Genomic DNA, 16578 nt, shown 5'->3' with positions numbered 1-16578 from the left:
GTCTACCAGACATTCACTTCAAGATGTCTGAAAGGCAGTTAGAGATGGGAGATTACAGGTCAGCAGAGATACTGGGACAGGATTGGAACATTTCAAATATACAGCATAAATCTATGGGAGCTGATTAGATCACTGAGCAAAGCAGTATAGAGGAAGAAGAGGAGGGGTGACATGGTCTAACTTATCACTTTGACAGGTGGAAAAGCTTTAATGTGACTCTGGATTAAATTTTTTTAACCCTGAAAATTAAAAATCAAAGAAACAATTGGTTTCTCAATGTATTTGAAAGAGTAGTCAGGTGGCTAATTCAGATGTTCAAACCACAAGTGAACAGAAGAATATAATTGGAACTTAAAGGATAAATGCCTTCACTACTAAGTCTAGTGGGTGTGGTTTGATCTCTGCCTAAATGTAGATATCTGGAAATCTCTCTCTTTCCCATCCTTTCCCTCAGTCAATTTTCAGCCCATTAACATATGATCCTAGATTTAGAGTTGGAAGGGACTAGATCATCTAGTATGGCCCTCTCATTTTACAAAAGAAGAAACTGAGTACTAAAAAGGAGAAAGACATGCCTAGTATCACACAGTAATTAAGTAGCAGAGACAGAATTGTACCCATGACTTCTTACTTTAAATCCATCATTCTATTCTCTTGCCCTGTGCCTCTGTGATTTGAACTCAGATTCTCTGACTCAAAACACTCATGTTTCACAATAATTTTTCTTAACCTTAAAAGCTAACTGAATGATGCATAAATAACAAAACAAAAACCTTCCCAAACCTAAATTTAGCTGCTTTGAGCAGGTTTTTGTGTCCTTCAAATTGGATCTTTCCTTTCAGTTTGTCAAGTGGTCTTTGAAACTCTATATTTCAGGGGCGGCTAGGTGGCACAGTGGATAAAGCATTGGCCTGGGTTCAAATCCAGTCTCAGACACTTAATAATTACCTATAATAATTACTTGGGCAAGCCACTTAATCCCATTTGCCTTGCCAAAAACCTAAAAAAAAAAAAAGAACGAAGTATCGATCAATAAATAAACATTTATTAAGCATCTACTGTATTCCAGATACTATGCTAGGGGCGGGGAACTAGAAGTGAGGCAACCCCAACTCTCAAAGAGTTTACATAACATCCTAGGGAAGAAAGGTAGAAACTGAATCAAGTCATCCTTCTTCTATCTCCCCCTCCAGTGCTCCTTACAGCAAACTACTCCATGACATTCACTTTCAGCCAGACTTAGCTTTAAACACATCATTCTGACCATTATAGCAATAATAATAATTATTATAATATATTAAATATTAGTGATTACATTATGGTATGTTGTACTGATTATTGACAATTAGTCATTATGGTATATTATACTAATTATTTATATTTATTAAGAATTATTATATTTACATAGCTCTTCAAGGATTATAAAACATTTATCTTATTTGATCATAGGACTTTAAAGCTGGAATGGAATTTAAGGTTCCTGTAGTCCAACCTCTTCATTTGAGAGATGAAGAAACTGAGGTCCAAAATGATTAATAAAGTTCTTAGGTAGCAATTTAAAGTCAATGGCACACATAATTTTTGCAGGAGAAAAAAATCCAAGACTTGCTGTCAGAACCCCTGAGTTCCAAACCCAGTCCTGCTGTGTTCTACCTGCATGTCCATGGGGAAGCTACTTCAACTCTCTAGATTTCAGTTTCCTTATCTGAAAATGAAAATAAGATGACCATGAAGGTCTTACCCAGATCTGTATCTATGAGAAAGTCAAACTCATTTCAAGTTAGATCATTTACACATGCCTTTAAATGAAAAAAAACCCCAACTAAACTTACCCAACTGGTTCTCGTACTTGATCCAAATGAGAGGAGCTTCTTCTCCTGGTGCTTGTGCCACCAACTTCTTCATCTGTATTTGGGCAGAGATGCTACACTGAAATGTCTCTCTCTAAAGTAACACTGAATTGTTCCTCTTTTTCACATATGAATTTCCCCACCCTTTTAAAGAAACATAACTCCTCCTTGCTTAGAAAATTCTTGATGACACAAACAAAACTAGAAGCAACCAACCTCAAGACCTAACTTTTCAATCTTTTTGATTTTTGTAATCAAGTGTGGGGGTTTTGTTGAGGATAACCAAAGGATCAGGCATAGAGTTCAAGGTGAATTATTGGAGGCACAAATTGTCCCCGAGTCCTTTACCAGAAATCTTTCTGTCCATATTTCTGGGGGTATGAGGGAATCCCCACCTTAGTTTCAAAACACGGAGACCATAATATGAAAATCTAAACCAAGGGGTTAAACAAGCCACACACCAAAATTACTTTGCAATTGAACTTCATTTTAGCACTTCTGAATGTCCCGAGGCCTCTGAGCACATCACAGAGTTCCCAGAGCCTTTCTTGCTTAAATGGGCCTTCTATGCCAGATTCACTGAAGTCAGACAAACCATTCACAACTCTAAGCCAAGCCAAACTACCATGGAAACTTGCCCTTTATCATCAAAATTAAAGTCTGGTTCAATCACTCTGGTTCATGTTGCTATTGAAATAGCCTAACAATTTGTCTCTTTAACTAAAAACTCTTCCTTCTCCAGTTCATCCTTCCACATACTTACCAAATCTATATTCCTAAAGTTTATTCTATTACTCCCCAATTCCAGAAGCTCCAGGGGTTCCCTCTTGCCTCTTGTCAAACTCCTGCTTAAAAATGTTAAGCCTTTATTTATAATCAAGCCTATTTTTCTTTTCCATGTTAGTCAACATTATTTTCCTTCACATACACCTATGTCCTCTTTCAACATTGCAGCCAAAATGTCTTACTTTCTGTTCCTCAAAGAGAACATTTTGTCACACAGGCTGCCTAGAATGTACTCTGTCACCAGCCCTCTTAGAATTCTGAGCTCAAGTACCATGGCCTGCTATAATTCTCTGGTTAGTGCCTTTCCATTCATTTCCTGCTAAAATTACTTTGAATTTACTTTGCATATGTAATATGTACATTTTTCTTCACTGCTTCAAGGTCGTGTGCCCTCCAACTCCCTTCAAGGCTCCAGACTCCTACTGTTTTGTTTTTAACTGCTCTCAGCTCAAACCAGGAGATGTTTTCCCCATTGTTAGGAGGCTGATGACTAGTACACTATACATTTCATCCTTTAAAATAGATTAGCTTTTTCTTTAGAAAATTGATTGGACTTCTTTTTTTTCCTAGATTTTGCAAGGCAATGGGGTTAAGTGGCTTGCCCAAGGCCACACGACTAGGTAATTATTAAGTGTCTGAGGCCGCATTTGAACTCAGGTACTCCTGACTCCAAGGCCAGTGCTCTATCCATTGCACCACCTAGCCACCCCTTGATTGGACTTCAAATATAAAACTATCATAGACTTTTTCAGTCCCTGTATCCTATAATTTTTATTAAATATTCCCAATATTCAATATTTGTTGCTGTTCAGTCATTTTCAATCATGTACAACTCTTTGGGATTTTCTTAGCAAAGACACTAGAGTGTTTTGCCACTCCCTTCTCCTGCTCAGTTTACAAAGGAGGAATTGAGGCAAAAAGGGTTAAGGGATGTGCTTGGGGTCACACAGATAATAAGTGTCTGAGACTTGTGAACTCAGGAAGAGAATGTTCCTGACCATAGGTTTGGTGATTTTTCTATCATGCCATCTAGGTGCCCCTATATTCAATGTAAGAGGAAATAAATTCTAGAGTTCAGCATGAACAGATGAAAGAAAGCATTCAATGAATTATAATTAGATAAAATAACTATTTACCAAATATTTCCTTTATCATTTTGACAAATTTGTCACATTCTCCTGGGAAATATGTACCTAAGATTGGGTACCATTCATCTACCATTAAAGTTTTCCTCTCTAAATTTAATTTTGTTCTATTCTCTAAGTATCATCTTTATATATGCTATCTCCATATGTAAATTTCTTTGTGAACAAGGATTGCTTTTGTGTTTTTGCCTTTCAGGCAAAACACTGAGGATCAACTGAATTTTTGCCTCTTTTATGTCCTTTCCCTCATTCATTAATCCCCTTTCTCAACTCTTCCTCCACAAAGATCTGCAGAATTAATTTTTTGCTTGAAAGACTCCAACATTTCCAGAAAGTTTAGGTCTATAGTTAGTCACTATGGATCTTCTCTACCAGGGTTTTATTTTGAAAAGGAGCAGTATCACACCAGCCTTTTAGAGAACCTGGATTTTACCTTAACTTGGTGGCAGTGGTAGAAAGCATAAGAGGCAAGATGTTGGGCCTTGTGGTTCTTGAGGAAGTGGGGACATAAAAGTCATTAGTAACCACTACTCCTCATTAAGTTTGTTCCCTTTGTCCTCCCCAAGAGGGCAGCTAAATAATGCAGTGGATTGAGGACTACTTTTAGAGTTAGAAAGATCTAAGTCTAAATCCTGCTTCAGTCACTTAATTGTGTTGTTGTTCAGTCATTTTAGTTTTGTCAGACTTTTTATGACCTCGCTTGGGCTTTCTTTCAAATAAAAATTGTTAACTTCAAAGTTATACACTCCATGTTCAAAACCTGCAAGCAGATTTCAGTCACAAATCATCATAAATGATTAACCTATGACTATTACAGCAATGACAGAAAAATGACAGGAGCAGCGATTCAAAGTTGATCTCATTTGTGTGAACAACATTAAATAATCACTTAATGATGTTCTCTGTTGGTTGGAGCAGATTCACTGGTTAGTTTCATTTTTATTGACTTGATTTAAGTGACTTGAATCTATAGGACTTATATTCTATATCCCATAATTTTCACCATTGTATCTATTTAACTGCAGAGAGAGAGTGCTGAGGCCCACAACTATGATTCCTTCTTCCATTTTCATCTCATTTATTTGGTTTTTTAAATTTGTTTTAGGTTTTGCAAGGTTATGGGGTTAAGTGAGGTCACACAGATAGGTAGTTATTAAGTATCTGAGGCTGGATTTGAACTCAGGTCCTCCTTTTTTTTTGCAAGGCAATGGGGTTAAGTGGCTTGCCCAAGGCCACACAGCTAGGTAATTATTAAGTGTCTGGGGTCAAAGTTGAACTCAGATCCTCCTGACTCCAGGGTTAGTGCTCTATCCACTGTTCCACCTAGCTGCCCCTCATCCCATTTAGCATACAGAATAGGGATGAAAATTAGATTAGAATTTGTTGCCATGCAAAAGCTGTCCTACATGTTGTCTTTATCTCACTTGTATATAGAGGCAATATTTTTGGTAAAGATCAGTCAAGATTAGTCTTAGAAATTAATAGCTTGCTATCTCAGAAAAAGAAATTCACCAAGCCATCACTGAACTCCCTAAGAAAAAATCTCCAGGGCCTTATGGATTTACAAGTGAATTCTACCAAACATTTAAGGAACAATTGGTTCCAATTCTATATAAACTCTTTGGAAAAATAGGGGAAGATGGAACTCTGCTTAAATCTTTCTATGAAACCAATATGGTGCTGATACCTTTTTCATGAAGAGTTAAAACAGAGAAAGAAAATTATAGACCTATCTCCCTGATGAATATAGATGCAAAAATCTTAAATATAATCTTAGCAAAATGATTACAAATTATCACTGGGATAATACATTATGATCAAGTAAGATGTATCACAGGAATGCAGGGTTGGTTCAATATTAGGACAACTGCTAGTATAATCAATTGTATCAACAACAAACCTATCAGAAATTATATGAGCATATCAATAGATGTTGAAAAAGCTTTTGACAAAATACAGCATCCATTCCTATTAAAAACACTAGAGAGTGTAGGAATAAATGGACTGTTACTTAGAATAATTAGCAGTATCTATCTGGAACCATCAACAAGCATTATATTCAATGGGGAGAGGCTAGAAGCATTCCCAATAAGATCAGGGGTGAAACAAGGATGCCCATTATCACCACTACTATTCAATATCGTATTAGAAATGTTAGCTTCAGCAATTAGAGAAGAAAAGGAAATTGAAAGAATTAGAATTGGGAAGGAAGAGACAAAACTCTTACTCTTTGCAGATGCCATGATGTTATACCTAGAGAATCCCAAGAAATTATTCAAAAAACTACTGGAAACAAACAGCAATTTTAGCAAAGTTGCAGGATATAAAATAAACCCTCATAAATCCTCAAATTTTCTATATATAACTAGAAAGAGAGAGCAGGAAGAGCAAGAAAGAGAAATCCCATTCAAAGTAATATCAGACAATATAAAATACCTGGGAGTCTGTTTGCCAAGGCAGACTCAGAAACTTTTTGAAAACAATTATAAAATACTTCTTACACAAATTAAATCAGATTTAAATAACTGGGCAAATATCAACTGCTCATGGATAGGTAGAGCTAATATAATAAAAATGACAATTCTGCCAAAACTAAACTACCTGTTTTGTGCCCTGCCAATCAAAATTACAAAGAAATTACTTTAATGAGTTGGAAAAAGTTGCAAGTAAATTCACATGAAGAAATAAAAACTCAAGAATTTCCAGGGATTTAATGGAAAATGTGCAAAAGAAGGGGGCTTAGCCCTACCCGCTCTAAAATTATATTCTAAAGCATCAGTCATCAAAATTGACTGTTATTGGCTAAGAAATAGAGTGGTGGACCAGTGGAATAGACTAAGTGCAGTAGCAGGAAATGATTATAGAAATCTGCTGTTTGATAAACCCAAAGAGTCCAGCTATTGGGATAAAATCTCTCACTTTGATAAAAAAAATGTTGGGAAAATTGGAAGTCAGTATGGAAGAAACTTAGATTAGACCAACACCTCACACCCTTTACCAAAATAAGATCCAAATGGATATAGGATCTAGACATAAAAAACAATGCTATAAGCAAACTAGAAGATCAAGGACTAGTTTACCTGTCAGATCTATGGAAAGGGAAGCAGTTTACGACTAAGGAAGAGATGGAGAACATCACTAAAAACAAATTAGATGATTTTGATTACATTAAATTAAAAAGATTTTGCACAGATAAATCCACTGTAACCAAGATCAAAAGAAATGTAGTCAACTGGGAAACAATATTTATAAGTAATGATTCTGACAAAGGACTCATTTCTAAAATATAAAGAGAACTGAGTCATATTTAAAAAAAGCCATTCTCCAGTTGACAAATGGTCAAAGGATATGCAAAGGCAATTTATAGATGAGGAGATCAAAGCAATCCATAGTTACATGAAAAAATTGCTCTAAATCATTAATTATTAGAGAAATGCAAATTAAAGCTTCTCTGAGGTACCACCTCACACCTCTCAGACTGGCCAATATGTCCAGAAAGGATAACAATCATTGTTGGAAGTGTTGTGGGAAATCTGGGACACTATTACATTGTTGGTGGAACTGTGAACTCATCCAACCTTTCTGGAGAGAAATTTGGAACTACACTCAAAGGGCAACAAAAATGTGCATACCCTTTGATCCAGCAATACCACTACTGGGTCTATACCCTGAAGAGATGACGAAAAAGGGTAAAAACATCACTTGTACAAAAATATTCATAGCAGCCCTGTTTGTGGTGGCAAAGAATTGGAAATCAAGCAAATGTCCTTCAACTGGGGAATGGCTTAGCAAACTGTGGTATATGTATGTCATGGAACACTATTGTTCTATTAGAAACCAGGAGGGATGGGAATTCAGGGAAGCCTGGAGGGATTTCCATGAACTGATGCTGAGTGAGATGAGCAGAACCAGAAAACCCTAAAAGCAACATGGGGCACTGATCAACTTTGATGGACTGGCTCATTCCATCAGTGCAGCAGTCAGGGACAATTTGGGGCTGTCTGCAGTGGAGAATACCATCTGTATCCAGAGATAGGACTGTGGAGTTTGAACAAAGACCAACGACTATTACCTTTAATTTAGGAAAAAAAACTGATATCTTATTGTCTGATCTTGCTATCTCTTATACTTTATGTTTCTTAAGGATATGATTTCTCTCTCCTCACATTCAATTTGGATCAATGTACCACATGGAAACAATGTAAAGACTGACAAATTGCTTTTGGGAGGGGGTGTGGAGAGGAAAGTAAGAATGGGGGGGAAATTGTAAAACTCAAAATAAATAAAATCTTTAATTAAAAAAAAGAAGTTAATGGGTTGATCTCAAAGGAACCATAAGAATGCTCCAGACTGGGACAGCTAGGTGCTCTATGTGGATAGAGCACCAGCCCTGGAGTCAAGAGGACTCAAATGCTACCTCAGACACTTAATAATTACCTAACTGTGTTTCCTTGGGCAAGCCATTTAACCCCATTGCTTTGGAAAAAACCTAAAAAAAAAAAAAAAGAATGTTCCAGACCACTAATAATAAGAGAAACTCAAAACAGCTAAGGCTTCCCTTCACACCTAGTGATTTGCCAAAGATGAAAAAAAAGATGGGACTAGTAAATATAGAAGAAATTGTGGGAAGATACACTAGTGGATGGTGGAACTATGAATCAGTACAATCATTTTGGAAAGCTATTTGGAATGATGCGAATAAAATCATTAGCCTGCCTCACTCTATAACCCAGGGATTCCACTACTAGGTTAATATCCCAAGGAGGTCATTGATAAGAAGAAAGTTCTATATAGATCAATATTTATGGGAACACTTTTTTTTAATATCAAAGAATTGGAACAAAGTAGGTGCCCATAATTTGTGAATTAGCTAAAAACTGAGATACATGAATGTAATGAAGTATTATTGTGCTAAAAGAAGCAATTAATATAATGAATTACAGAGAAGCATAGAAAGGTTTACATGATCTAATATGGGATGAGCAGAGACAAGAAAACAGTATATAAAAATTATTGCACATTTTTCAACCATGTCTGACTCTTCATGACTCCATGGCAAGGATACTGAAGTGATTTGTCATTTCCCTTTCCAACTCATTGTAGAGATGTGAAAACTGAGGCAAATAGGGTTAAGTGATTTGTCCTGGGTCACACATTTAGTATCTGAGACCAAACCCAGTGATCTATGGCTCCACCTGGAGGCAGAATGCAGTTACTACAACAATATAAAAGGAAAGAACAAGCAGCACAATCAACCAATCTATCAACCATTCATTAAGTGGGTTGCATGTGTGAGACTCTTTGCTAAGTGCTGGGGTCACAAAAAGGGGAAAAAAGTTAAAGTTATTTACTTAAAAAAAGTTATTTTACAATACTATCTCATGGAGGAAACAACAGGAAACAACTATATAGGAAGCAAGAGTCTTTGCAGAGGGAGGAGGTCATCAGATGTGGAACACTGAATATATGTTCCATTGTTTTCCATACACTGATAATTACTATTGATTTTTTCTCTTTCACTTTTTGTATTTTTTTTCCTCTTTAGAGATATTATTTGTTATATGAGATAGCTCTACAAGAGGGGATAAAAAGATATAAATGCAAATGTATACTTAAAAAAACAATGGGCCAAGGTTTTGCAGGGAAGTCATATGCTAAGGTTCTACTATGGAATCTTTGGTATTCTATTATCTTTAAGCAGGGGATTACCTTGGCAAATTCTGCAGGTGAATTTTGTCTTTACTTCCCCCAGAGCTCCTTTCCCCTTCACTTCCTGACTTCAGTCAAGCACTCAATGTTCTCAGGTCTCCATAACCTTTACAAACTGAAACTTACTCTGAAGTTTTAACCATCATAATTTATAACTCATCCTGAAAAGATTTAAACTAATCTCTATATTTTCCAAAAGTATGTGATTTTTTAAATTCTCTCTATGAAAAGTTTTGCTGCTAGATTTTAATAGTCATTGGAAGGTGACATTGTTCTAATTAGTCAATTCACATCTGCTCTGGCTACGAATAAAATAGGCTTTGGGTCCAGGACTTAGCCATGAAAATTATGAAGACAATACTATGAACAATTCACACAGTGCTCCAAGGTTTACAAAATCATTACCCCCAAAATAACATCCTCCTAAGGTTTGTAACTTTAGAGTCATCCTGGACTCTTCTCTCTCACACACACACATTTTTCATATTCAATCAGCTGCTAAATATATTCAACTCTATCTCCTCAGAATCTCCACTCATACCAGCTCTTCCTAGAGGGTCCATCTCATCTTGACTATTAAAGTAGCCTCTTAATTGGCATCATTATCTCTTATCTCTCTCCTTTTCAAACAGTTCTCTAAAAAGATGTCATTTTGATATTCTTAAAAACAGAGGTCTATGTGGTAAAAGTCTTTAGCACCTCTTTATAACTTTTAAGGCAGAATTCAAAGCGGAGACTTTTGTCCTTTGAAATATAATCCAGGTACCACCTCCTACACAAGACCAGCTCTATCCCCAGTTGTCTTTGCTCTTTAATTTCTTGAAATTACTTTGTACTACTTACTATATAATATATATATTTTCATCTCTGCATGGCAGTGACATGCCATGTAATTCACATATTACATACTATGGGCCAGCATTGTGCTAAGTGTTAGGGATACAAATGCAACCTAGAGTTCTAGTATAACTTGTATTAGATTAGTTTTATTGATGGAAAATGATTATTGCTCCCTGATTAGATTCTGTTCATTTCAGTATGCATCAATTCATGTCTTTCATTGTTTATCTGAAATCATCCTGCTTATAATTTCCTATAGCACAGTAATATTTTTATTACAATCATATACCACAGCTTGTGTAGTGATTGACCAATTGATGGGCATCCCTTCAATTTTCAATTCTTAGCCACCACAAAAAGAGATGCTATAACTATACCAAATATCTTTATTATTAAATAAGTTTATTGGATTCAGGATTTAGGGTTGAGGTGATCATTAATAAGATAGAAGCATTTTGTGTGATGATCAACTCTGATGGACTTGCTCTTCTCACAGTACAAAAATCAAAGACAATTCTAAAGAACTTGTGATGGACAATAGCATCTACATCAAGAGAGGGACCTATGGTGTCTGAATGCAGACCAAAGCTTACTATTTTAAATTTAAAATTTGTTTTATGTTTTGTTTTTTCCCTCTCATGAGTTTTTTTCCTTTTTGTTCTGATTCTTCTTTCACAATGTAATTCATATGGAAATATGTTTAACATAGTTATACATGTATAACCTATGTTAGATTACTCTCTGTCAAGAAGAAGGGGAAGGGAAAGGGAAAGAAGGGAGGGAGAAAAATGTGAAACTCAAAATCTGACAAAAAATGATTGTTGGAAACTATCTTCACATATAGTTGGAAAAATAAATCAATTTTTTTTTTAAAAAAGAGGAGATTGCAGGGAACAATGAGCTGGAACTGTTAGTTCTTATCAGCTAGAGAGATTGATAAGTTTTCACAATAAGAATTTATACCTCAGAAACTGGTAAATACCACAAATCAGGGTTGGATTTATTGTTCTGATATCTAGATTAAGAAAGTTATGGAGAAAATATTGATAATGCAGATTAAATTTAAAAGTGTGTCCCAGGCACATTATTTATTTTTTCAGTAAGCCATTTATCAGCACGCCACAGGCTGAAGGCAACCTGAAGATGAGTTCCATTATGTGGATAGGCTGTTATGTGGGCAAGGATAAGGAAAACCCCAGACTAGAGGGGTCATAACTACCAGCATCAGAGCAATGATATGATAAAAGGTTATTCTCCATGTAAGGGACAATCCCAAACCCTAGTAGGATTATAGCTCCTTTTCCTTCAAAGGGGAGGGAAAAACCTTTTAGTACCTAAAGTGATTTACTGAAAGGTCCAGCTCAGGCCAGGGAAACCAAAGCTTTCCAGAATGGTGGGGAGGACTTCTAAAAAGCTATAATTAGAAAACTGCTATATGAAAAGAAACTGAAGATCAGGGGAATTCAAGAGCTTTGGGCACCTCAGGGGAAGGCATGTGCCAAATCTGAAAAAAAAAATTATATTTATCTAAATTATCTAAATTTATCTAAATATTATCTAAAGTCATAATGTCAAGTCACATGCATATACCAATGCAGAGTCAGAATAAATTTGCAGTATGTTCAGAACTACTGAACCTTTAGTGGTGAGTTATCTTTACATGTAAGAGAAATGGTTCCACTTTCAGATTTTCTACTAACTTTCTGATTTCACATTATTTTATCTTTTCAGGATATAACTATTATACTTATCTTAAAAGGTGATAATGATAGCCAATTAAAATAATAGGTGACATTCATACAAGTTTTGAAGAATTGTAACATGCTTTACTGACCCTTATCGCATTTGATCCTCATAACCTACTATGAGATAAGTGCTGTCAGAAGTATTTTCATCATTTTTATAGATGAGGAACCTGAAGCTTGTCAGACAAGAGTTTTAGACACAGGATTTGATTCCAGTTCTCTTCTGCCTCTATGTCAAGCAGCCAAAGATGATGGAGATAAAGTGTTTTGTAAACCATAAGGTGTTTCATAAATGTGAACTTGTTATTATTCTCGTTCTTCTCATCTTCTATACTCCATTGTTAAGGGATATTCCTATAAGATAAGGGAATGAATATTTACTAAGTTCCTATTATACACCAAGTACTTTATTAAATATTATCTCATTTGATCTTCACAGTAACCCTGGAAGGTAGGTACTGTGAATGATCCCATTTTACAGTTGAAGAAACTAAGGCAGACAGAGGTTAAGTAACTTGTCCAGGGTCACATAGCTAGTATGTATCTGAGGTTGAATTTGAACTTAGGTCTTCCTGACTTCAGGTCCAACACCTAATTCACTGCTCCACCTAGTTGCAGCTAGAAAGGTCCTGAAACAATTCATCATTCTTCTATTATTCTTTTATGTACTATGATTATTATCTGATTTATCTCATCCTTTTTGATGGGACTGAGATAGAAATGGTTAAAAGATAAGTTACTATCCAGTTATAATTCTTTGATAATTGATGTTTTCCAGACTTTTTATAATTGAATAAAGCAATGGGATGAAATTTGATTTTATGTAGACTCATCCCAAGCACCTTTAGGATAATTCCAGTAAGAAACAAAATAAAAATGAAATGCACCTCATCTTGTTTCCAAAAGTTATTAATTTTTTCTATTAAGTCTCTGTATTTTAAATGCTTTTCATTTTGTTCATTTGCTCATTTGCTTGTCCAACTCTTCATACCCCTTTTGGGATTTGCTTGGCAAAGATTCTGAAATGATTTACCATTCCCTTCTCCAGCTCATTTTACAGATAAGGAAGCTGAGGTAAACCAGGTTAAGTGACTTGGTCAGGGTCATAAAACCTCTAAATGTCTAGGGCCACATTTGAACCCAAGTCTTCCTGACTCCAAGGCCAGGCACTCTATCCACTGAACCAGCAAAGCTTTTCATGCCATGGAGTTAGAGACTGTAACTAGTATGATGACATTTGTTGTTCTTAAATTTTTAATTATCTGAATGTGGGCAACATTACTATTATTATACAATAGAATGAGGACAATAGCATATCACAGGTCAGGATATATGAGTTAAATGAGAATTTCTTGACTTAGTAATATGCCTTGAAAGAGTGTAGTACAGATGTGATCAAAACATTATCTGAGACAACTGATCCTTAATGGGGAAGTTGGGAACTTTTTGGGAGGCTGATAAAGAAGGGCAAAATTATATAGGAAAAAAGAATCCATAAATATTGTATCTGTGGAGCATCAAAAGAGCAAAGTAGAGGGTAGCCACTACTCTAAAAAGGGAATAGCTAAAATAAGGTCAGGCATAGCTCAGGGAAATCTGGTGAAATGTTTAATGCCCAGAATCAAAGGAAATTAGATAGTTAAATCTGGAGTCAGGAAGATGAGTTCAAATTCTGTCTCAGACATTTACTAACTGTATGACTTTGAGCAAGTCACTTAAATTCTGTCTGGCTCAATTTCCTCTTCTATAAAATAGGGATGATAATAATAACAACACCTACCTCTCAAGATTGTTGTGAGAATAAAGTGAAATATTATGAAGCACTTTGCAAACCTTAAAGCATTTTATAAATGCTTTTGTTGTTTAGCCTATTGGTTGGATCTCACTCTTCATGACCCTATTTGGGGTATTTTTGGCAAAGGTACTAAAGTGGTTTGCCATCTAGATCATTTTACAGATGAGAAAATTGAAGTAAACCAAAATATGAAGTAAACCAGGGTCACACAGATTGTAAGTGTCTGAGATTGGATTTGAACTCAGTTCCTCCTGATTCAAAGCCTGGTACATAACTATCATTATCATCTTCTGATTTCATAGTCAAAGATTTTCTGTGGGCCAAAGCATTTCTGAGTCAAATCAGAGAAGAGAAAGTGACTTGTCTAGGGTCTTGTTTTAAAACTGTTCCAAGTTAATTGATTAATGTGAAATTGTATATCTGTAATATTTCTATACCATAACTTGTCCATTTCCTTTTCATCATATTAAAATGGTAATGCTCTTTAATGAATGTCACTAGGCATGGATACAAATGGAGAAGTATAGGAGGGAATGAGGAAGGAAAAGAGTCTAAAGTCAAGGTCTTTGCTGGAGAAATCCCCACATCTTGATACACGAGGCAGGGGAAAGTTACCTAAGGGGGTAGTGACAAGGTCTGATGGAAACAGAACCTTCTATTTGGGAACTTCTCTGACCTGGGGATGCCCTATTTTTCCACAGAGACATTCTTCCATTCAAGGAATCTTATGTCCCCCTTTGAACAAAAAGAGTAAGATTAAGGATAAGAGTAGCTTAAAGTAAGTCTATCCTGATGAGCACCTGAGGACCAACAGTTGAACATTCCATCCCCAGGAGAAATAGAAAAGCCAGAAAGGGTATTGGAAAGATAACCACACATTTCTCATTCAGGGAACTTTGAGAAATGGTTGGATGAGCAAGTTTTTCCAACATGGGAACTGAATCTAGCTTAAGTACTAATACAAGTTCCGGCAAAAATTAAGAAAACATCAGAAAAGGAAATCCACCTCTAGGGTAGTTTGGGGAAATGGAAATCAGGGATTATTGCCTTACAGTCCAACATGGAGAGATAACCTGATTAAAATGCCTCCTCTGGTTTGTGTCAGAGAGCATTGTTACAGTAGAACAGAAAGATCATTCTATGTCACAAGCTCCCTATTCCACAAGATCTGAATCTTTGACAGAGATCAAGCTGCTGGGGTTGAACATGGGCTACTCAGGTGATTGGTGATTGCCTCTCTTAATGATGTCCCTTGTTCTGAAAATGTAGCCCCATGACCCTAGACAAATTCTCAGATTTCAGGTGAACTTTGTATCAGTATTGAAAAACCACAACTCACCAATGTTTGAATAACTATACCAGTTCAAAGCAAAAGATATTTAATTAAATCATATAGCAATATAAATGGCCAAGAACCTCCCAAAGGTTACCATGCTAGCAATGGGAGAGGGAACACATAAGAAGAAGATATTAATGACAAGTGATCATGGCATGGGGAATTCATATGATCAAGGTAATTTGGGCTCCTAGGGTCTCTATTGAAACCCTTCTTTTCCTCTACCATTACTTCTGTCCATTCTCCCCACAAGCTGCCACTGTCACCCAGTTGTCATGATGATGACAAGAAACTACAGCTCCAGTGCTACTCTGTTGGGATATTCTTCCTTTGTCTTGGTCCCCATGCTGATCTTCCTTTGTCAAGTTACTCTTTTATGCCATTTGCTGGTCTTCCTCATCTGGGCTGCTCTTTTGGGTCCTCTACTATTTTCTTCCATCTCTCTACCCTCTCTTCTTTATCATTTCTTCCTTTCTTCCTCCAAAAAGAACAGAATGATTTCCTGTAATTATAGCTTCAAAAATCTAGTCTTTCATTTATTTTGTATCCCTCTGTCCCAAATAATCTGTTAACATTGATATGTTTTCAGATCTGGGCCCCACAAGTGGCATTACCACAGACATAAGGAACATACAAACTATTTCTCTTTGTCACTGTTATTCAGTTATATCTGATAGACTCTTCAGGATTCCATTTGAGATTTTCTTGGTAAATATACTGGAGTGGCTTGCCATTTCCCTCTCCAGCTCATTCTACAGATGAAAAACTGAGGCAAACTGAGTTAAATGACTTACCCAGGTCATACAACTAGTAAGTGTCCAAGACCAGATTTGAAATCAGAAAGATGAATCTTCCTGACTTCTAGTCCAGTACTCTATCCACTGCACCATCTTACATCTCTATCATTTGACTAAGTGTAAGCAGAAACATCACTGAATTGGAATTACAGGACATGGGCTTAAAATCTGATTCTGCAACTTGGCCAAGTTATTTCCTCTCTCTGGGTCTCAGTTCCCTTATTTGTAAAGTGTGAATGTGGATTAGCTGATCTCTAAGACTCCTTCCACAATTCCTAAATCTCAAGACTATGAACAAGTACATAGAGATTAAAAGCAAGTCCATCTTGTTTTGTCCCAATTGGAGAACAGGACCTCAGAAATCTTTTCAGTCCTGCATATGTAGGTCCAAGTATCCAAGTATAGTCAGTGTTCAGCCTAAATAATTCCATCTGTCACTGATCTTCCAAGAAGACCACCTTCTCTTTCTAGCCCCACTCTGCTTCTATGCAAGTTGACAGAGAAATAGATTTCTCCTAGATCCCTGTTCCTATTTCAGATTCAGACATCTTCTGATAAGTCTCTCCTGGTCTCCA

At 36.2% G+C, this 16578-nt stretch overlaps 1 protein-coding gene across 2 annotated transcripts in view; it reads right to left on the bottom strand.

Annotated features, from left to right (window-relative positions):
* Positions 1 to 1955, bottom strand: part of CD86 (CD86 molecule) — an 89554-nt gene extending 87599 nt beyond the window's left edge. For both annotated transcript variants that reach the window (XM_074214644.1, XM_074214642.1), the window contains exon 1: positions 1833 to 1955. The gene's annotated coding sequence lies outside the window, so the exon portion shown is untranslated. The remainder of the gene's footprint in view (positions 1 to 1832) is intronic.
* Between the last annotated feature and the right edge of the window lie 14623 nt (positions 1956 to 16578).

The sequence above is a fragment of the Macrotis lagotis genome, chromosome 1, assembly GCF_037893015.1.
Source record: "Macrotis lagotis isolate mMagLag1 chromosome 1, bilby.v1.9.chrom.fasta, whole genome shotgun sequence".
NCBI classification, from domain to species: Eukaryota; Metazoa; Chordata; class Mammalia; order Peramelemorphia; family Peramelidae; genus Macrotis; species Macrotis lagotis.
This window is presented reverse-complemented; position numbering and strand designations above follow the sequence as displayed.